We start from the raw sequence: 23,253 nt of genomic DNA, 5'->3' as shown, positions 1-23,253 counted from the left end.
GAGACACACGGAGAAACACACAGACACACACACAGCATTCACAACCCAGATGGTGGGAGCTGAGTGCCAAGCTGTCTCTGGCAAAAGGCTGCCTGCCTCCACTCACCACCACATCCAAGATCAGAAGCACAGGGGACTAGACATTTCCGACTGCTGCCCTTGACCTTGTTGCTGGAACACTCTAGCAGCAAATACGTGTTCCAGCTGCCACCCGGGCCGGTCCGTACCCTCCCTGATGCTCTCCACTGCCCCCTTGGAAAAGGAAGGCCGGCCCCCTCCAAAGCCTTCTGCCCTCGTCCTTTGGGGAAAGGCGGCTCAGACTTATCGACAGGGATCGGGAAGGGAAAGAGACGAGGCCACCGTGCCCGATTCCTGCCAGCCGACAGGCAGATGGCTCCCTCCATCACAGGAAGGGGGTGGTGGCCAAGGTTACGTGGGCCCCGTAGTCAGTTCAACATTTGGAGGATTATCTTCTCCTAGGCTGCTGCAGGATTCAATTTTTTAAAACTGAAATATAACTGATTTCGAATAAATGTGAAGGTGGGAACACTAGCGAAATCCGTAGTTCTACCAGTTGTAGAATTTTTTCAATGTCATTATGACTCTTTCAACGACACAGAGTCATGTGAACTCCAGGCTAGACATTCTACATGAAACAGCTCATTGAATACAAGCAGTCTGCCAGGTAAAGGTTATGATGCCGTTTGATACCGACAAGGTAAGTGATGTCCACAGAGGCTAGAAGCGAACAGTGGATAAGTGGGATCCTTGTAACTACTGACGTTGCGTTAATCTTGGATGGATGGACAGATGGATGGATGGATGGATGGATGGACGGGCAGCAGATGATGGGCAGATTAGGAACAGAAGAAAAGGCAACAAAACCACATAACTTCCCATTTCACTAAACTAATGAAATGGTAGGCTATTTAAAGGAATGAACTAGATTGATTAGTAATTAGCACTGCAGCCCTTGAGAAGAAGGGGAGGCAGGAAGTGGAGGAACTACTATTCTTAGAACCTGAGCTCTGAGAGCCAGACTGCCTGAGTGCAAAACCCAGACCCACCATTTACTGGCTGGATAACCTTGGGCTCATGATTTAACCTTCCTGTACCTCAGTTTCCTTACCTGTGAAAATGGGGGTACTATAACTTACAATGTCATGGTGAGAATTAAATGATTTACACAATATATAAAATATTTAGAACTCTGCCTAGCACCTAGCAAGTGCCCCATGAACACTGTGCTATTGTTATCCACATTTGTAAGAGGAGACTGAAACCCAGGGAGGGAGGTGACGCTTATTCTGAAATTATTCCAATAAGGCCACCTTCCATATTGACTGTTGGCAACCCTTTCATCCGGTCACAGTGCTACAGGAACATCTGAGCCAACTCTAGCCAAGTAATCCTCAGTTGTGGTGAGGATCTAGGTTTTAAGGAAAGTCTAGATTTTTCAGATACAGCTTTCCATGTAACTTTAGACAGGCACACATTTATACCATTTTCTGTCTTAGGAGTTCAGAGAAACTCCATAGGGACAGGAAAAAAAAAAAAAAAGAAATATGAACCTGCATTGTTTTTAAACTACTATAAATATCTGTTGGGTGAATTCACGTTATCTATCAGCATATCATTTAAAACTCCTTATCCAAAGGCCATGATAAGTTCCTCCGAGAATTCAAAGAGTTGATTTCTTCTAAAGAATTTCCCAAAACATATCTGAAATCCTGTATCAGAAGCCTTGGAGCCAGATGATGTTCAGAATTTAGACTCTGGAATTTTGAGAGTTTCTAGAATGCAGACACTTTATTTATTTATTTTTAAGATTTTAATTTATCTGAGCGAGAATGAGAGAGGGAATGAGCAGGGGAAGCAGCAGATGGAGAAGCAATCTCCGCACTGAGCAGGGAGCCCGGCGCAGGGCTCAATCCCAGGATCGTGTGATCATGACCTGGGCCAAAGGCAGACGCTTAACCAACTGAACCACCCAGGCGCCCAAGTGCAGACACTTTATACTGCGTAATTCTGCCCTGGAGGTCCGGGCTGGCACGTCATGATTAAACAGCCTCACAGTTGTACAGAGAACCTTACATGTAAGCTGAACATTTACACTGAATGGGATGTATAAAGACCATAAACGGGTGAGTACCAGCTCAGGTCAGGTTTTGCCACTAGATCAGTTTCTTACAAATGAATAGAAAAACTTTAGGATTTCAAAGCTTTTTGGACATCAACATAGCAGACGGGACGGTTGACCTGCCGTGAATTACACGCTGTGTTTCCCCCTTGTCCAGGCTGCTGTGAAGCATTTGGTTTGTGACTCACCAAGGTTTGTTGGTGCTATTCAAAGCTGGGTTAGGTGAATTGTGTCATTTGGTTCCCAGAACAACTGCACAGGACAAGTCATCAGTCACCGTCACAGTCACAAGTCACCAGCCTGCAGTCAAGCACTATCTGAGACTCTGGCTAGTGGAGTCTCTCAGCCAGCGAGGCATTTCCAGGACAGCTCACCCTTGAACATCACAGAAGGCGGAGGCATGGACCCCCATGCAGTTGAAACCCACATACAACCTTGGACTCCCCCAAAACTGAACTACACATACCTTACTGGGGACCGGAAGCCTCGCCCAAAACATAAACAATCAACTAACACACAGTTTGCATCTTGCATGTGTTACACATTGTGTGCTTACAATAAAGTCAGGTAGGGGCACCTGGGTAGCTCAGTGGGTTAAAGCCTCTGCCTTTGGCTCAGGTCATGGTCTCAGGGTCCTGGGATCGAGCCCCGCATCAGGCTCTCTGCTTAGCAGGGAGCCTGCTTCCCTCTCTCTCTCTCTCTGCCTGCCTCTCTGCCTACTTGTGATCTTTTTCTGTCAAATAAATAAATAAAATCTTTGAAAAAAAAAAACAATAAAGTCAGGTAGAGAAAAGAAAATGTTATTAAGAAAATACACTTCCGGTACTGCACTGTATTTACTGGGCGGCGGGGGAGGGATCTGCGTATCAGTGGACCCACATAGCTCAACCTGGTTGTTCTAGCGTCTGCTGCATTTTTTTCTTTCTCGCTCACTTTTTATTTTTTGGTGCCTGTCTCTTAATAATAGTTTTTTTGCTCTTATTTTCCCTATGTTTTCCACTGAAACTAGTAGGCAGAAGAGATGCCACACAACTTTTTAAAATTATGGCCCTTCATCTCATCTTCCTCATGACACAGACGTTAAGTCCCTCGTGAGGTTTTCCAGATGTAGCAAAGTCAGCTTCCAACCACCACCACAAATCCTTGGGCAGGAGGCCTTGCCACGATCATTTCTAGCTAATGGAATTCTCCTAAGATTAAAGCATGGACACTCGAAATATTCATCCAGAATCTCAGGTGGCTTGAGCTCATAGGCAGGAGATGAAAATCAAGGGGCTGGAAAAATAGTTTGGGGTTGATCCTGAACGATGTGCCCCTCACTCCATGGGCCCTGAAAACCTCCCAGAGGCCATGGGACTGGGGCGTTCAAGGACGCTCGAGGCCTGTCTGCCTTGCTCATGGCCATATCTCCAGTACCTGACCCAGAGCTGGGGCTTGATGTACATTTGCTGAAGGAAGGAATGAAAGAAAGAATATGTGAGATTTACATTAGAGATCATACTTACATGGAGAGGCTGTAGAACGAGGATGTGGGGTCCTGTTAGGAATTCCTAGCCAGAGTCCAGGTGTGGGCCGATGAGGGAAATGATGGGCAGGGAGAAGACAGGACACAGCCCACCAACAATGATGGCAGACCACGCCGGGTTTGTCACGAAACCAGATGTGGCCTCTGGAGGGCCAGGGACCTCAAAGACACCGGGCCAAGAGTCCTGGTGGGAAAGGAAGAAGGAAGAGAGGGCTCTTCGCACTGGGCTGCTTGGGAGAAGACACCTTCTGGGTTTGGCGATGCAAGACACTCCAGGGCCCCCCTGGGGAGCAGAGTTGACACCAGGCAGCTGTGTGGGGCCACCAGAGCTAGTACGTGGGGGCGAAGGTAAGAATGTCGTTAGGGCAGCCTCCTGCAGAGATCCGTCTCCCTGTGGCTCTTTTTCCTCCTCTCTGTCCTGTCCAGCCCTCACCTCAGGGACGTACCCTTGGAGATGGAGAAGCAGCTACAAAGCAGGGAGGGAAGCTTGGAGGGAAGGAGCTGTAGGCTGGTGGGTGGCAGCGGGTGGGTGCAGGGGGTCAGGGAACACAGGAGACTTAGGAGAGCCCATCCCACCCCAGGGGAAGTTCACGGGGAGCCTTCCCAGCTGCCTCAGAGCCAGGGCAGGCAGGACTGATGAAAGATCCATGCAGGGGTGACCAAGCCAACCCTCCCCACGCTCACAGGGAAAGCCCAAGCCGAGGACCAGATGACTCACCCAGAGTCACAAAAAGAGCCAAAGTAGCCAAAGGTAGACCCCAGGGAAGACCCTCTCTGGGAGTGGCTGTTATTCAATCCCCCCCCATTCCACTCCACCCCCCCAAAACACACAGGGCCCTACTTTAAGGTTAGAAAGGGACACATTTACTGAGCACTTACTCAGTGCTCAGCACTAGGCCCTGTGCTGGACCCTGCAGATACAAAGATGAATGCGACATTGCCCCTGTTTTTAAGGAGTTCAGAGTTCACTGGAAAACAGACATAAAACCAAACAAGCAGAGTGAGAATGGCTATACTAAGGATACAGTGAGCGAGGTGGGGACAGCAGCAAGTCGTTTCATCCTCCCCACCAACACTTTGAGGGAAGTGTTACTAGACCATTTTCCAAATGGAGAGGCTGAAATTATATCTCACTGTATTAAGTCACTTGCCTCCGTTCACCCAAGTAAGAGACCTGGTGCTGGTGTGTGGAGCATCCCACCCAGGCTGCGAGGGCGGATTTTGCACCTTTCTTTCCAGCTCCGCAACCAGCGGCATATTAGTAACCTGAATCCTCCTCCATCCGTTGGACCACAGAAATCCATGAACACTACAAATCGGGTGATTGTCTGGGTCAATCCCAAGTCTGAAAGCCAAGACTTTTTCCAGTCTCCCCCAGAATCTTTGCTGGATTGGAGCAACCCCATTCTAAAGAGCCTGCCTCCCTGGGTGATCACGCCAGCCTGTCCTGGACGAGGCCAAGTCAGACCGTGGATGTGATCTGCCTTCAAAGTCCCAGAAGGCTGTACAGCTAAGTCCCCATCTATCACCTTAGCTCTGAGCTCGCATCTTAGCAGACAGCCCGGGGTCCAGACGTGCCAAGTGGGCCCGCAGTGGGAAAGGACGGAGTGGGGTCAGGAGGAAAGGGGAGCAGAAAGACGAAAGTGGGGTTCCATTCTCCAGAACACTGATCTCAGGGAATGCCACGCGTGTGACTGATGAATCTCTGTCTTCCCCCACTGGCGTCGCAAAAACAAGGACTGTGGCTGGTTTTACTGACAGTGAAGTGCCAAGCCCCGTGCCTGCAAGCAGAAGGCCTCCACCAATACTTGTAGAAGGCAGGAGTAAATGAGCAGACAAAGCAGGAGGGCATCAAAACTGAACCACCGCAGAGCTGCCAGGCTGGCCTCGCTCCCTGCAAGTCCTGTAAGAGAGGAGGGGGACTGAAGCTCCTCCCCACCCTGAAGGAAGCTGCTGGGGGGCAGGGGGTGGCTGCCCCAGTAGAATCCTGCTTCTGCCACTGTGTAGCTGGGGGAGCTGTGCTTTAGGGTCTGCAACGGTGCAGGCTGAGATCATGGTGTGGATTAAATGAGTTAACAAGTGGGAAGTGTCAGACATAGTAAGTTCTGTGTGTTTGTTAAACAGATAGGAAAGACGACGCCCCCCCCAACACACACACCCTAGATCACTCCCTCTTGGCCCAGAGACATTTTCTTCTCTTTTCAAATGCAATTTTCCAGCCCATCCTACTCCCGAGAAAGAACAAACCCTGGGGGAAAAGAGGATTTAGCCTCCCCTTCCTCGCCTCACCCCTCCCCACCCTACCCTGCCGCACCTCCCAGTATGCCAACCTACCCACTTCGTCTTTCTTTAAGTGCTCCTGAGCCTTGTTCTGCCACGCCGGGCCCCACAGCGTCCCAGCCGCCACCACCTACCCATCCCCCAGCAGCCCCCCCACCTCCTTAAGTTCCGAAAAATGCCCCCCTCCCCTCGCCTCCTCTTCCCAGAGCCGCTAGGAGCCCCACTCCTGGCTGGGGGTCAGGGCAAGCGAAGGCAGGACCCGTGCCTGGAGCTAGAGCTGCTACCCGGGCCCGCACACGGCGGCCGGCTTCGCCACCCAGTGGCGACTTGCAGAATTGCAAGAATTGAGAGCCTGGTGGTCCAGAAGGGAACCCCGGCTGCTGGGACTCTGCAGAGACAAAGGGCTTGTAGGGTCTAGGTCACACGGAGTAATTAATTCAGTCGGGAAAGCAGCGATCCTGTGGCAGGGCTGTCTGCAGGAGGCCTTTACTCCCTGTCGGTGCCCATTCCTCCTACCCCACCCCTGCCTTCTCCGGTGGCTGGGGCCGAGGATCCTGTCCCCTGATATCCCTGCCTCCGCCGTGCCCTGGGCTGATGAGGAAACTAAGACAGAGGCTTTCAGGGCCCTGCGGCCAGGAGCAGCTGCCCCTTCCCACCACTGGCGTCTGGAGGGAGTCCGGCTTCCGATCCCTGCTGGGAGCTGGTTCCACTCCCTCAGCTCATGCCTGCATTTTGCACCTGAGAAAGAGGGTGATAAAAATAAACACCTCCAACTTCCCTCAGACAGGGCTTGTGAGACTCAAAGAACAGGACGCTAAGGGAAGCATTTGGAAGACAAATGACATGACAAAACCACCGCTATTGGAAGTTTCTGGTCCACACGACTTTAGTAACCACGTGAGCACAGGCAAATACAAATACATTTGCTTGAGGAGGAAGACCGGCCAGTCCTGACTGTGAACAACTCCTCAGAGGAAAGACTGCATGTGGAGGAGAAGGAAAGGAACACGGAGCTGAGATCCAAAATCCCAAGGTTCCATATGGGAAATTTAAATGATCAAGAATATCTTAAGGGTTTTACTATAGAGCATGTAGAAGGCAGCTTGCTCTTTAGGAAACCAGTGGAATAGACGTTATGATCCCCCAAAACATTCAGAAGATGAAGAAGCAAAGAATTGACTAGGATCCTACTCGGAACCACTTCAAAGATGGAATCACAGATCTGTGGACATGACCTTGACCCATGACAGCCCTGCCAGCCTCGGAACCTATTCAGATATTGGGAACGCCTCCCCGAGTCTACCTGCGGAGGCACATTCCTTGCACAAGAACAAATCCACCTGCAGGTCCCATTCTGCTCTCAGAGGTGGAGCCCTGGGCTCCTGACCATTGGCCCAGTGTCTCCATAACAAGGCTACCCCCACGTCAGAGTTCAGCGCCTGGAACCTTGAGACAGAATGAGAGTTGACATCAGAGTCAGGGAGAGAAAGCAGCAGTAGCCCTGGCCCTGTGCTGCACCCCAGCACGGAGCGGGGAGCCAACCACGTTTACTCACCGTCTCTCTCCCACGGGCAGAGTGAGAAGACCTGCGTTAGGAGGGATGATTGGAGCAGACTGGCCAGAGGCCAGGCACCCATCAGGGCAGACACGAGTTTGGCATTTTAGTTCCTCTGGTTAAGACACCTCTTAAAAGTCCCCTTTGCTGCAGGGTCCCTATGCAGGTCCTAACAGCCCCTTCTTGCCCTTGTCCTCTTGTCCTCTCTCTCTAACCAGAGAGGGTCACATTCGCTGCTCTCACAGTCCATGTATTTCCACCTCCCAGGAATTTTGTCCTGATTCATTCTGCTTCTCAGGCTCGCTCACATGCCGCCAGGCAGCACCTCTTTCTTCTGTGACAGTCTTCCAGAGAACCTTCCAGAATCTTTGGGTGTGAAACCTTAAGAGACATCACCTCTGGATCCTCCCAGCCCAGTGGGTCGTCAGCATTTATTGGGTACCGCTATGTGTGCACTTGCATGGAGGCGGGAAGGGGGGTCACTCTGAGGACAGTGGCCACCCCATCGCCAGGTTCCAGCTCTGGCAGACCCTGACCATCACCTGACTCATGCTGGCAGTCCTGGTTCCTCGTTAATTCAACAAGTCTGCATCACCGTCTTCAGTGCTGGGCTGGGTATTGGGAGACTTCCCAGGTAAGATGGGGAGATGCTCTCAGGACTCCCTCCCTGCACACCTCCCCTGTCATTCTGTCCCAAGGGAGGGGAATGCTCATTGGACTGGCCAGATGGAAAGACAGTGATGGACCCAGATTTGCAGATGAGTGTGGGCGCTGCTCCTACAATGTGGGCTGGGGCATGACTGGCCTGGTCCTCGCCTCCGTTCACATGGCAGGTATGGTTCGCTGGCTCAGGCTGGCCCTCCCTTGTCCTTCCATGTGGCTGGCCAGAGCACAGGAAGAGCAGACATTTGAAGAGAATTCAGTCCCCTGGCTCAGCCCAGTTCCCTCTGCGGGGTGTGGGGTCCATGCCTAGCCACCATCAAATGTGAATCTTTTCTTCACTGCTCTGCCTCTAAGTCGCCCTCTGAGACTTTGTGGATAGTGTTTTCTGGATGTTGGGGTCTGCTTGTGCCCTCTGGTCGTAACACATGTATTAGCCCCTTCCCATTGGCAGTAACTTTGATAATAGTCTCCCGTGCTCTGGGAGGAGTGGTTCAGCAAGGAGGTTAGACTGTGCTGCCTTACAAGGTAAGAGCCAGAATATCTGAGTTGGGAAAGGCTTCACAGAGAGAGCAGAGTTTAAGACTGGCTTTGAAAGATCTGTAGGACCCCACAGACATTTGAGGATATGGGGACAGCTATTCCAGGAAGAAGGAACTCAATGGTGGTGTCACAACGGTGAATGTCAATAATGGAAGAAGATTCTAGAAAGTTGGGTAGATCTTACAGCTTAGAATCCTGAAATGCTAAGTGAAGACATTTTCACCTAATTTAATAAGGCACCCGGGAGCCACTGAAAGCTACTGAGCAGGGAGAGCTGTGATCAGGACTGAGCTCCAGAAAGAAGAATCTGGAAGAAGTGTGTGGGGTAGATCGGAGCCCAAAAAGACAAGGACAGGAGGACCCGATGTCAGGTGGCCCATACAGTGACCCAGGCAAGCAGAAGGTAAGGGCTGAGCAGAATTACCAGAACAAACGCCCCAGGCGGGAGGGCGAGCACAGAACCAAAGGACTGGAATCCCAAGGAAGAGAGAAGAAGATAGACTGCAAAGGAAGGCCGGAAAGGTCTCAGGGGAGCAGAGGCACCCTCCCCCCAAAATGGGAAGTCAGGGAAGGTGGAGCGGCTTGGCCAAAGATAAGCTGAGCCACCCGCCCTGGACCTTTCTACCTCACCTCCAACCACTGTCCCCTGACCTGCCATGGGTCCTGCCCCACTCCGCTTCCGTCACTGTCCAGGGTGTCCTTGGCCCAGTCCCCTCCCCTTGCTTGCCAGACTGCCTTTGGCTTTGGGTCTCAGACACAGCCTCCTCCTCGAAGTGGCCCACCGAGCCCCCTGTCAGGGGCTTCCCTACATGCCCTCCTCTTGCTTACCTGCTTCCCAACACAGTCGCTGGGTGCACTACAGTCACTGGTTCACCCTCTGGCTCCCCTGGCACAAGCGTTTTGAGGACAGGTGTCCCTTTATTCACCATGGCAGCAATCCTGTTTCCTGAGCACCTACTGTGTGCTAACGCCCAGTTCTGAGAGCGCACTCTCACCAGGCTTCGTCTAGTGGAGCAGGGAGGTGACCAGGTAAACAGAGACCATCCTCAGGATTGGGGGGAGGGGGGCTTCTCTTCTCTGACTTTGTCTCCAGCCCCCAGCAGCCCGTGGCACAGAGGAGGCTCCACGGAAGATGGGTGAGTGAAGGGAGGACATCCGGAAAGCAGCCAGGAACAGGGGGCTGGAGCCCAGGACAGATACCCGCAAAAGGGATATTTGGGAAACTTGGCCCACTTCCCCCGTGAGTTACGTGGGTTGTGCTAAACCTGACATAGAGGATGCGGGGGTCCCAGAGCTTATAGGGAACATGAGGACAGTGAGGGAGATTCTGCACTCCCGTCCTGGCTTAAATTAACAGGGGACAAATCCTCAAGCCCCCGGAGGCTGCTTCTTCTCCAAACACATCCTGTTTAAGGCACTTGGACATGGAGTCGCCTGCCCCCGAGGGCCAGACATCAGTCAAAGAGAAAATGCTTACACTATGCAATGTTCCTGTTCAAGGAGGCACCAGAGTCAGTAGGTTGGCTCCAGGCTCCAGACCAACCAAGGATTATGTTTTTCCTAATTTGATGCAAGACAACATCTTCAGCTAAATCGGAATGCCTGTGGCATGGAGCAAATCAAATGTACATCCCAAAGTGACATAAAAAATGGGAAGAGTCTGTCCTGGGCATAGTTTCTGCTGGTCCTAAAAAAAGGATTATCCAAATTCCCCATCAACAGCCCCCCCTTTCCTGGCGCCCTGAGGGAAACCAGCCCACTGAGGGCTCCTTCCTGCCCCCCTCCCCCACCTCTGAGATGTACTTTCTCTGTATTTACAGACGGAACACGGCTACCCACAGTTTCTAGTTGTCTGGAAACACTTGCAGGTAGGCAAACCCTCCCCAGTCAGATTGCATGGCTTAGTTTCAGCAGATTCTGGGGTCCCTGCCCCGCTGAGCCTTTTCCCCACCCCATCCCACTTCTCTAGTGCCTATGACCTCCAGCTCAACCTCCAGCGACCCATCAGCATCTAGAATCTGGCAGAAAGCTCCATGAAGGCAGAGGCCACGCCATTCTGCTCACTATTTCATCCCCGGCATCTAGGACATCTCCTGGCACACAGAAGGCCTTTTACAAGTATTCGTGACATAGATCCAACAAACATTGGGCACTTCTCTTGTATAAGATAGAAAGATGTTCAGCCTTCGTCTTAGGACACAGTATGGAAAGGGCAGCCAGGGGTCCTCCCACCAAGAGCCTGCTCTGTGGCCGGGCCGGGGTCTCCAGGGAAGTACTGGGCTCAGAGGAGCACTGAGCCCAGCCCCACTGGCTCCCCCTGCCTGAGCAAGGCCACCCAAGACCCTTGCTTCAAACCTACAACGAAAACAGGCCGCGGCCTCTCCCCCTCCCGGCTGACCTCCTCCCTGGTACCCCAGTGCCCGCTGGGCCCTCTGGGATGTTTCCAGGAATGTCTGGCACTAGCTCAGACAAGATCAATGGCATGGCTTCCTCACCAACCTGGAGACTTAGACACCCACATTAATTCTGCCTTTGTTTCAGACAAAGAAGGAGGAAAGCAGAATTCCTCATCCTCATTAAGAAGAGTTAGGGCACATTCCAGAAAGACAGAGCAGATAGAGTGGATAAGAGGCGGGCTCGATCGCCAGCCTACCTTCCCTCCAGTCCTGACTCTGCTGCTGACTTCCTGTGGACACTGGGGGAAGTTCTGCCTCTCTGCTGGCCTCAGTTTCCTCACCTATAAAATGGGGATAACATTAATAGTTCCTGCCTCATTGGACTGTTACAAAGATTAAACAGGATAATCATGTAAAGCACTTGGAAAAGTGAGTATGTGATAAAAGTTAACTTTTATTATTTTAATTATTAGTTTCCTTAGTTGCTATTATTATTACCATTAACTATTATTATAATTATTATTACCTTTAATTAGTTCAGAAAAGGTCCTACCAGAGGGTGCTTAACTGCAATTTACACACACACACACACACACACACACACACACACACACACACCGGCTCTTCTTCTCAGTCAAGGGGGCTCATCAGACCTCATCTGTCTGTCAGCAGGAGGCTCCCCTACCTGCTCAGGAGACACTTCTGCCAAGTACCACTCTCTCTTTCCTCCTCTAACCCAAATGATCATTTTTTTTAAGATCTGATTTTTAAGTAATGTCTACACCCAATGTGGGGCTCAAACTCACAACCCCAAGGTCAAGACTCACATGATCTACTGAGCCAGCCAGGCGCCCCAGACAAAAAAGATCTTGTCACATACCCTCCTATATGCTGGGTACTAATCAGCATCACAGCCTCCAAGGCCATGAGCTCAACACAACACAGGCTTGTTTTTCACTCATAATCTGTTATGTCAAGTGGAGGGGCTGTTCTGTTTCATGAAATCATTCAGAAAACCAGGCTCCTTCCTAGTGGTTCCACCCATTGTCCCGGGTCTTGGGGTCCCACCTGGGCCCTCTGCATCCAGCCAGAAGGTGGGAAGAAAGCCCATGGGGGATCACGTGCAGGTTTTGGGGCCATGCTGGGCAGGGGTGTTCATCCCCTTAGCCCCTTCCCTTGGCCAGAAACTCAGTCCCATGACACCACCTTATTGTAGTGGGAGCTGTAGTCTTTCCCTGTGTCCAAGAGGAAAATAAAATCAGTTCAATGAACACAGCACTTTTTCCATGACTCCTTCTGAAGCAGAGGCTTCTCTAGGGGAACTTGAATTTCTGTTCTTAAGGGCATCCTCTTAGAAAATAGACCCAAAGCAATCTTCTGTGGGTTTCCCCTCCAAGCCCGGAGCAGATGCTGTCCCATCCGACCCAGGCAGCAGATGTGGGAGAAAGACGGTGGCTGGGAATGGGACAGAGCTGGGCCTGGCTCTCAGCTCTGCCACTAACATGGGCTGCTCAGCCCTCCTGCCTCAGTTTCCTCTTTTGCAAAGTGCAAGTTGGGGAGCAGCTGGGGGCAGCGATCTGGGCCCTCCTGTTCCCCCATAGCCCAGCCTCCGGCACCACAGAGGACTGAGGTCAGGATAGTCTGTGAATGTAATGAAGCACATACAAAATCTGGAAACCCAGAGCCCTCCCGGCCCCAACCATCGCCAACTTGATCCTTTTCATCCTAGACCCCCACACTTCTTGCTCTGATGCGGTTGGCTTGTGGCAGCTGGGAGCCAAACAGGAGAAGAATCGGTTGTTTCATAATCTCCTACAGACTCTGTCCCTAGTTGCAAACCTTTCTGGGACATATTCTGAAACTAGAGGCTTTGGCCTAACCACTAGCTTTGAAGCAAACAAACAAACAAAAACCAGGGCTTAAGCCTGCTCCGTGCACACCTTACTTTAAAACAATTACTCGGGAAACATAAGGCAATGCCCACCTTGCTCACCCCTCCTGATGTCACAAGGTACCTTCAGCTGTGCTGGAAGCAGGAGGCACTGTTCTCCCGCAACACACACTGCCCCAGCGGCAGTGTTCGGTGCTTGGGCTACCCCGGCTGAGGGCGTGCATGTTGCTAGGAGAATCTGAAGTTGAGTTTAAATTTGCAACCTTTCTTCACGGCCACTGCCCTTCCCCAACTGCAGACAGACACCCACTCCACAGCAGCACCCACAGCCCCGGGCCCCGCAAGGAAATCCCCAGCTCACAGAAGACTAGGGTGCCTCTTTCCCCCCCCTTTTTTTTCTCTCTTGATTTTCAAACTGATCCAACAACCACACAAATTAACCAGAAGTATAAAGAACTATCCAGGGGCGCCTGGGTGGCTCAGTGGGTTAAAGCCTCTGCCTTCGGCTCAGGTCATGATCCCAGGGTTCTGGGATCGAGCCCCGCATCGGGCTCTCTGCTCAGCAGGGAGCCTGCTTCCTCCTCTCTCTCTGCCTGCCTCTTTGTCTACTTGTGATCTCTGCCTGTCAAATAAATAAATAAATAAATCTTAAAAAAAAAAAAAAAAAAAAAAACTATCCAGTAAGCAATACCAAGTGACCCACTATGGCCAGGCATCGTTCTGGGGGACACAGCTATGAAGAAAAGAAGCAAGCCCTTGCACTTGCCTGCATCCGAAGGGAGGGGGATGATAAACAAAGAGGGAGACACGACATCTGCCAGGGTTCCCCAGACAAACACAACCAGTGGGGATTCTGTGTGTGTGTGTGTGTGTGTGGGTATGGATACAGACATAAGGAGATTTATTTCAAGGAACTGGTTCATGTGATTGGGGCGAATGGCCCAGGCTGAAATCTGTAGGGCAGGCTGGCCAGCTGGAAACTCCCACCAGAACTGGGGCTGCAGTGTTGAGGCAGAATTTCTTCCTCCATTGGGAAATTTCAGTTTTGATGTAGAGGGCCTTTCAACTGATTAGACGAGGCCCACCCGAGCTATCCAGAGTAATCTCCTTCCTTCAAGTCAGCTGATTGTAGATGTTCCCACAGCTACAAAGTATCTTCCCAGCAGCACCAGGTGAGTGTTTGACTGAGTAACTGGGTGCTACAGCCTAGCCACAGTGACACAGAAATTAACCAGGACAGCGCTATACAACTGCGTAGGGCAGTGATATGTGGACGGGGGAAGGGGAAAACAGAGTGAGGGGGTCAGGGAGCCCCAAGCAGAGGCACAGCAGGAGACCTGCTGTGGAAAATACAGCACATCGCTCAATATGAACCTGAATGTTCAATAAGCATCCCCAGGTGATCGGCTCAAAAAGCACAAACACTTCACATAGTTATGCATCTCCTTAATCGTGACGGTGCTGCTTGGTGACCAAGACAGGAGATGCCATGTGTAGAGCTCTGCAGATCAGACCCCTGCTGCCATGGCTTCCTGCCCTTCACTGTCCTGCCTGTGCCCCTCAGGTCCCCAGGGCGCTCTGGCCCTCGGGCCCTCCCCCCACACACCTCCAGCCTCTTTCTTCTCTGAGCTCCTCACCTGTGTGCCCCTCTTCCTGCTCGGTTGCTGACACTCCTAGCCTGAGCCTGCCTCAGGGCCTTTGCCCTTTCTGTTTCTGCAGCCTGGAGAGTCTCCTCTGCACTATGTCCTCGGCTCTCTCACTGGCATTCGGCTTGGAAAGGCCAACCACACAATCAGTTAGCACCTCCCTATCACTCCCTGTGCTTTGTCTCACAGCACTTTCCAGAAATATGTATTTCTTTGTTAATCATCTGTCTCCTCTCTCTTGAATGTAGGGAGCAGGAACCCTGGGTTTCACGTAGAGGGGTGGTAAAATAACAAAATTTACCACTGAAAGTGCACAATTCAGTGACATTTAGTACTTTTACAAGATTATGCAGCCATCACCACCACCGAGTTTCAGAACACTTCATCACGTCAAAAGGGAAGCCCAGACCCATTAAGCAGTCACTGACTGTTCCTCTACCTCCAGCCCCTGGCCATCAATAGTCTGCTTTCTGTTTTTCTGTCTTCATGGATCTGCCTATTCTGGACATTTCATATAAATGGAATCACACAAGGAAACAAAAGCAAAAATGAACTCGTGCGACTTCATCAAGATAAAATGCTTCTGCAACAAAGGAAACAGTCAACAAAACTAGAAGACAATCTATGAATGGGAGAAGATGTTTGCAAAGGACATATCTGATAAAGGGTTAGTATCCCAAATCTATAAAGAACTTATCAAATTCAACACCCCAAAAATAAATAATTCAGTTAAGAAATGGGCAGAAGACATGAATAGACCTTTTTCCAAAGAAAGCTTGGATGGCTAATAGCACATGAAAAGAATGCTGAGCTTCCCTCATCTTCAGGGACATACATATCAAAACAAGGAGCTATCACCTCACTCGTGTCAGAATGGCTCAAATTAACAACATAAGAAACAACAGGTGTTGACAAGGATGTGGAGAAAGGGCCCTACACTGTTGGTGGGAATGCAAGCTGGTGCAGCCACTCTGGAGAACAGTATGGAGGTTCCTCAAAAAATTAAAAATAGAGCTACCCTATGATCTAGCAATTACACTTCTAGGTATTTACCCAAAGGATACAAAAATACAGATGTTTAGAGCATTATCAACAGTAGTCAAATTACGGAGAGAGCCCAAATGTCCATCGACTGATGAATGAATAAAGATGATTTTGAAGTGTGTGTGTGTGTAAGTGCCCATCACTTGTTAAACACCAAGGTGTACATCAGCTGATCAACGGATAAAGAGGATGTAGTATATATACATATACATACACAATGGAATATTACTCAGCCATCAAAAAGAATGAAATCCTGCCATTTACAATGACATGAAGGGAGCTAGAGTATATTATGCCAAGCAAAATAAGTCAGAGAAAGGTAAAGACTAGAATTTCACTCATATGTGGAATTTAGGAAACAAAACAGATGAACAAATGGGAAAAAGAAAGAGAGAGAGAGAGAGAAGCAAACCATAAGAGACTCTTAACAATAGAGAACAAACTGAGGGGTGATGGAGGGAGGCGGATGGGAGGTGGGCTAGATGGGAGGTGGGCATTAAGGAGGGCACTGGTGTCGGGCGCAAGTGATGAATCCCCTAATCCTACTCCTGAAACCAATATCACACTCTATGTCAATAAAAATTTTTTTAAATAAAATTTTAAAAAATAAAAAAATAAAATTAAAAAAAAAACAGAAAAGGTTAATTGTGGCATACATTTTGCTAAATTTCATATTCATATATCTTCTGCCTATAGCTAATACATACACAAAATTTTCTTTAAATCCAGGTGGGTTGCTAACCCATAAATAGGAAATAACTGTGCTGAGAGGTGTAGAGGTGTATACATTGCACACAAATAAAAAATAGCTCTTACTTTTTATGTCTTTTTTACTGGTCAGGATTTTTAAGTATTTTAATTTTTTTATTTATCTTATGACTTTTGGGCTTGTGATAGAATGATCTCCCTCACTCTAATATTTTTAAAATGTGATTTTTTTAAATGTAGCATGTCAAGTAAATAATTTCATCGTGAAGACTTTTTAAAAAACATTTTATTTATTTATTTGTTTGTTTATTTGACAGACAGAGATCACAAGTAGGCAGAGAGGCAGAGAGAGAGGAGGAGGAGGAAGCAGGCTCCCTGCTGAGCAGAGAGCCCGATGCAGGGCTTGATCCCAGAACCCTGGGACCATGACCTGAGCTGCAGGTAGAGGCTTTAACCCACTGAGCCAACCAGGCGCCCCTTTCGTGAAGACTTTTAAATACAAATCACTATTATACACATAAATAGCCACAGCCATTGCCAAAAACTAAAAATCCGTAGTTTCTGGGATTCAAAATACATTCTTAAAAAATTGGCATTTTATGAGAAAGTAGCTGATAAATTCTTGACATATATTCTACATTTTAAAGTCACTAGGACAATTAGATGATATCTTCTCAAAAAAAAAAATATATATATATATATATAAAACATAATTCCTGACAGTTTTCTGAGTTAACTCTTACAAGTTATCACTATAGAAAAAATAATCTGCTGGTGCCTTTCACTGGCCTGGCTGGACACAAACCATCTTTATATTTGAATCCCGTTACAGTTTCTATTTAGCAGATTGATGTCTTGTGATGGTGCATAGGCATAAAACCTACTGTTCTTTAAGAAAATTATAAAAATAAGTAAATAAATGGCATCCTAGAGTCTGTGACTTTTTGTGTCCGACTTCTGTCCCTCAGCATCATGTTTTTGGGGCCGTGCACCTTGTAGCAGATAGCGGTACGTCATTCCTCCTCCCACCGACTCATACCCCATTGTATGGAAAGGCCACATTTTGTTCAGCCACAGGTCAGCGGGTGGACCTTTGGGCTGTCTGTACCTTTTCCTATTTGAACGATGCTCCAGTGAACATTCACATACAAGTGTCTGTGTCTAGGCAGTAGCAAAATGGGCCCTTCTGAATTCTCATGCAGCCCCAGGATGCCGCCCACAGCACAACACCATTATCTTCAGGTAAAGTCTGATTAGTAGGATAACATGCCAGACGTTTCTTTAGATAGGATAAAATCTTCCATTTCACAATTAAGACTCTAAAAAAGAGAACATCCCTGACACTAGCTTCCTCAGTCCCTGCAACCTGGGGGGCTTAAAGCAGCAGAAACATATCCTCTCAAGGTTCCAGAGGCTAGAGGTCTGAAATCCAGGTGTGGGATGGCAGGGCCCTGCCACCTCTGAGGGCTCTAGGGCAGGCTCTTCCCTTGCCTCTTCCTAGCTGTGGGGGTTTCCACATTTCTTGCTGCTCTTTGACCACAGCTGCATCTCCCCAGTGTCTTCCCCAGCATCTCCACGTCATCTTTTTCTAAGGACGCCAATCACAGTGCATTAAGAGCCCTCCCTACTCCAGTGTGACCTTGTCTGAACTAAATTACATCTGCAATGACTTTATTTTCAAATAAGGTCCCATTCTGAGGTACTGGAAATTAGGTCTTCAACATATCTTTTGGGTGCCACAATTCAACTCATAACCTTGGAGAAGGTAATGGGATACATATCTTTGATTATACTAAAGTGTAAATGACTGATAAGGTATGGGGAGAAGAGGTGGGGACTGCCATGCAGAAGAAGTGGGGGGAGGACCATGCATAGGCCACGAATAGACGGGTGGTTCCACTAATGGGGAGAAGTGGGGTAAGAGGGCCAAGGATGGAGCCACGAAGACTGGTTTCTTTTTCTTTCTCCTGATTTAGCGGAGGGCTGATACTTCAGTGGGTGCAGCCACAGAACAGATAAAGAAGGTGGTAGCTCAGGTCTCCTAGAGGGATCCCTTTAACACTCAGACCAGTTCAGTCCTTTGCTCAAAACCCCCCAAGGGCACCCTTGGCAGGTGACCTAAAGTCCATGAGGCCCCTCATCACCCACCCTCTGCCTCCACACACATGCTTACCACTGCCCTCCCCACCCCACGCCATCCCAGCCACATTGGGCTCCTTGTTGTCTTGGAAAGTGTCTGGCAAGCGTCCTGCCCCTGAGCCTTTGTCCTGACATTCCTCTTGCCTGGAATGTTCTACATCCTTCAGAGATCACTGTGGCTCACTGTGAACCCCTTGAGGGCAACACTTCGAGTTGTGTGCTCACCGCTATATCCCAGGCCCCCAGAGCAGCCTCTGGCATGGATTAGGTGTTCAGGAAGTTTTCATCAGACGAAGGAAACTGCTTCTGCCCCACCATGTGTCTGGAGGGCCTGGTAGCTACTTAGGGGACCTTTGTGATGATAGGGCTTTCCTGGATAATCCAGGGAGTCGCCCCATCTCACAATTCTTAACTTAATCACAACTGCCAGGGTGCTGCGTGCCTCAGTGGGTTAAGCCTCTGCCTTCGGCTCAGGTCATGAATTCAGGGTCCTGGGATCTAGCTGACATCGGGCTCTCTGCTCAGAGCCTGCTTCCCCCTCTCCCTCTGCCTGCTGCTCTGCCTACTTGTGCTCTCTCTCTCTCTGTCAAATAAATAAATAAAATCCTTTTTAAAAAATGCTATAAATCAATCAATCAATCGATCGATACATCACAACTGCCAAGTGTCCTTTGCCATGTGTGGTGATACTCCCAGGTGCCGGGGGTTAAGATGTGGCTATATTTGGGGGCCAGCACACACTGAGTCATATTCTGAACAGTGTTTTCTGGCAAAAGTGGCCAAGGGATACCCCAGCTCAGCCCTGCGTGATGACAAGGACTGCAGGCCAGCCCCGACGCCATCATCACCCCTGACTGGCTGTGAGGCCCGACCACGGACACTCGGTGTTCTCATCCATGAAGTAGAAATGATGTCCCCAATGGAAGGGTTACCCCTATCTGTGATCCCCCAAATCTTGGCATAACTTTATAAGATATCCTTGATGTGGAAGAATCTTGATAACAATGGAACCACAAAGAATCAGAGATCATGGGTATAAGAATGTCTCAACTTTTAACACCGGTGACAATTTTGTGGCTAATGGAGAGTCACAGTTGCTTCAGACAGAGGGATGCCATTAGCAAAGACTAGTGAACCTAAGAGGCACTCTAGTCTGGTTAATTGGTTGGATCATTTATTCATCAAGGATCAGAGTACCTGGTAATAGCCAGGTTCTGCTGTGCAAGGAAACAGACATTTAAATGTAAAACAGAGTTGGGGCGCCTGGGTGGCTCAGTGGTTAAGCCGCTGCCTTCGGCTCAGGTCATGATCTCAGGGTCCTGGGATCGAGTCCCGCATCGGGCTCTCTGCTCAGCAGGGAGCCTGCTTCCTCCTCTCTCTCTCTCTGCCTGCCTCTCTGCCTACTTGTGATTTCTCTCTGTCAAATAAATAAATAAAAATCTTTAAAAAAAAAAAAAAAAAAAAAAAAAAAATAAATGTAAAACAGAGTATTAATGTAAATGTAAAAACAGGATCCCATCTCTTGGGCTCACCGTCTAATAAGGAAGGTAAACCTGTACCCAGGTCATTACAAGGCAGTGTAAGATGTGCTCACAAGCTCTGTGTCCCAGGGGCTGGGGCGGAGCAGGCGGAGCAGCCGGCTCTTCCTGGGACAGTCAGGAAGGCTGCTCACACACCTGGAAGGTGAGCAGGCAAGGGCAGGTGAACAAAGGGGTGAAGGGAATGAAAGCAGAAGGGCAGTATAAAATGCAGAGAGGGCAATACGAGGCTACCTCAAGAAGCAAGAAGTCTCAAATAAACCACCCAACTTACACCTAAAGGAGCTTGAAAAAGAGCAAACAAAATCCAAATGGTGGAAAAAACGGACAGCTCCGTGCAAAAGAATGAAACTGGACCACTCTCTTCCATCACACACAAAAATAAACTCAAAATGAATTAAACATCTAAATTTGAGAGCTGAAACCACAAAGATCACTGAAGAAAACAAAGGCAGTTATCTCTCTGACATTAGCTATAGCAACATTTTTCTAGCTATGTCTCTTGAGTCCAGGGAGATAAAAGCAAAAACAAACTATTGGGACGTCATCAAGATAAAAAGCTTCTGCACAGCAAAGGAAACAGTCAACAAAACGAAAAGGCAACCAGGACGCCTGGGTGGCTCAGTTAGTTAAGCAGCTGCCTTCGGCTCAGGTCATGATCCCAGCGTCCTGGGATCGAGTCCCACATCGGGCTCCTTGCTCCACGGGGAGTCTGCTTCTCCCTCTGACTCTGCCTTCCACTCTGTCTGCCTGTGCTAGCTCTCCCTCTGAAAAATAAATAAATAAAATCTTTAAAAAAAAAAAAAAAAAGAAGTACATCCTTTAAAAAAAAAAACAAAACTAAAAGGCAACCTACTGAATGGGAAAAGATATTTGCAAATGACATATCTGATAAAGGGTTAGTATCCAAAGCATACAAAAAAAAAAAACTGATAAAACTCAACACCCCCAAAACAATCCAATTTAAAAATGTGCAGAAGACATCAACAGTCATTTCTCCCGAGAAGAATGCAGATGCCCAGCGTCACTCATCGTCAGGGAGATGCAGATGAAAACCACAAGGAGATACCACCTCACACCTGTCAGAACGGCTAAAACCAAAAACACAAGAAACAACAAGTGTTGGTGAGGATCTAGAGAAAAAAGAATCTTTATGCACTGTCGCTGGGAATGCAAACTGGTACAGCCACGGTGGAAACAGTACAGAGCTTTCCCAAAAAATTAAAAATAGAGCTACCCCATGATCCTAGAATTGCATTACTGGGTTTTTACCTAAAAAATGCAAAAATGCTAATTCAAAAGGATACACGCACCCGTAGGTTTATTGCAGCATTATTTACAGTAGCCAAACTATGGAAGCAGCAGTCCATGCATAGACAAATGGATAAAGAAGATCACACACACACACACACACACACACACACACACACACACACAGGAATATTACTCAGCCATAAAAAAGGATGGATCTTGCATTTGCAACATGGATGGAGCTAGAGGGTATAACGCTGAGCAAAATAAGTCAGTCAGAGAAAGACAAATACTGTATGACTTCCCTCATTTGGAATTTAAGAAACAAAATAAACAAGCAAAGGGAAGAAAAGAGAAGGAGAGAAACCTAGAAAAAGACTCAACTATAGAGAACAAACTGATGATTACCAGAGTGGGTGGCGGACGGGGGAACAGGGGAGAGGGATTAAAGAGAGCACTTATCATGGTGCGAGAAATATGAAATAACATGAAATGAGTGCTCACTTTGGCAGCACATATCCCCAAATTGGAACAATACGGAGAAGATTAGCGTGGCCCCTGCTTAAGGATGACACACAAATTCGTGACGCATTCTGCACTTTGCGCAGTTTCCCCAGGGAACCGCCATGCTTGGCGGATTAACGCAGAGGAAAGAGTATGAGTGGAAGCCCCCATGTGCAGCGCTGGATAATGAAATTGTGATATCTGACTAGAAAAATATACATATAGTTTTTTTAGATTGCTATTTATTTGACAGAGAGAGAGAGAGAGAGAGAGATCACAAGTAGGCAGAGAGGCAGGCAGAGAGAGAGAGGGAGAAGCAGGCTCCCCACCGAGGAGAGAGCCCGATGCGGGGCTCCATTGCAGGACCCCGAGGCCAGGACCCAGGCCAAAGGCAGAGGCCCAACCCACCAAGCCACCCCAGAAAAATATATTTTTAATGAAATTAAAAATTAAAAATGAAATTTAAAAAGAAAGAAAGAAAGAAAAGAATCTCAGGAGATGGCTGGGCTCCTGGTGTCAGAGTTCAGGGAATCTTGACCTCCAGACCAAGCCTTGACCAGAAGCAGCTCCAGCTCGCACCACAGTGTTACACACGGGAACAGCCCCAGACTGTTCCCCATCCTCCCCTCCTCGGCGCCCCACCACACCCCACAGGGCCAGCAGAAGGAGCCTTAGAGCTCTGGTCCCTTGTTCCCCCGCACACTGCTGGGTTCGGCCCTGTCCTTTGAAGGAAAAACTTCCCTGGACGGTCCAGGCGGTGGCAGCCGGTTCCCACCCGGCAGCCTGGGGTTGCAGGTGTCCAAACTCCTAATGCACTTTGGCCTTCAGGAACCACGGAAACGGGGCAACTGGGTGGCCCAGCTGGCTGAGCTCAGATCGTGACCCCAGGGTCCTGGGATGGAGCCCCGCATCGGGCTCCCTGTTCGGCTGGGGAGTCTGCTCGTCCCTCTGCCCCTCCCCAACTTGTGCTCTCTCTCTTTCTCTCTCTCTCAAATAAATAAATAAATAATCTTTACCAGAAGCAGCAGCAGCAGCAGCAGCAGCCACCTAAAGACAGGGAAAGTGAGGTCAGAAGACATCCTTTTGATGTCCGCAGCTATCTGATCATTAGCAGACTTGCTCAGCTCCTAGCCCTCAGGTTAATTGTGGGGGTGGGTCCTGAAACCCTGTGAGGCCAGTGCAGGAGCCCTCAGTAAACACCAGTGCTCTCCCCACCTGCTGCCTCTGGAGGGATCTCCTGCAGTCCCCTGAGGTCTCTGAGCCTCAGTCCGAGGTTAAAGGAGCCGCTCGCTGGCTGGACCACCTCGAAATACCCAGATGAGGTAAGGTGTATGAAGGTCATCTTAAAACAACGATAAGATACCACACAGATGTTTTATGTGAAAAAACAATGAGGAATAAAGAAAACAAAATAAAATAATGTGTTAGGTGAC

General features: G+C 48.9%; 1 non-coding gene across 1 annotated transcript; it reads left to right on the top strand.

The window, feature by feature from the left end:
- Positions 1–21,812: 21,812 nt before the first annotated feature.
- LOC131815367 (U6 spliceosomal RNA) lies at positions 21,813–21,919 on the top strand. The gene has a single exon (XR_009347683.1). It is a non-coding gene; the product is annotated as a U6 spliceosomal RNA (small nuclear RNA).
- Positions 21,920–23,253: the final 1,334 nt, after the last annotated feature.

The sequence above is a fragment of the Mustela lutreola genome, chromosome 14 (assembly GCF_030435805.1).
Source record: "Mustela lutreola isolate mMusLut2 chromosome 14, mMusLut2.pri, whole genome shotgun sequence".
NCBI classification, from domain to species: domain Eukaryota; kingdom Metazoa; phylum Chordata; class Mammalia; order Carnivora; family Mustelidae; genus Mustela; species Mustela lutreola.
This window is presented reverse-complemented; position numbering and strand designations above follow the sequence as displayed.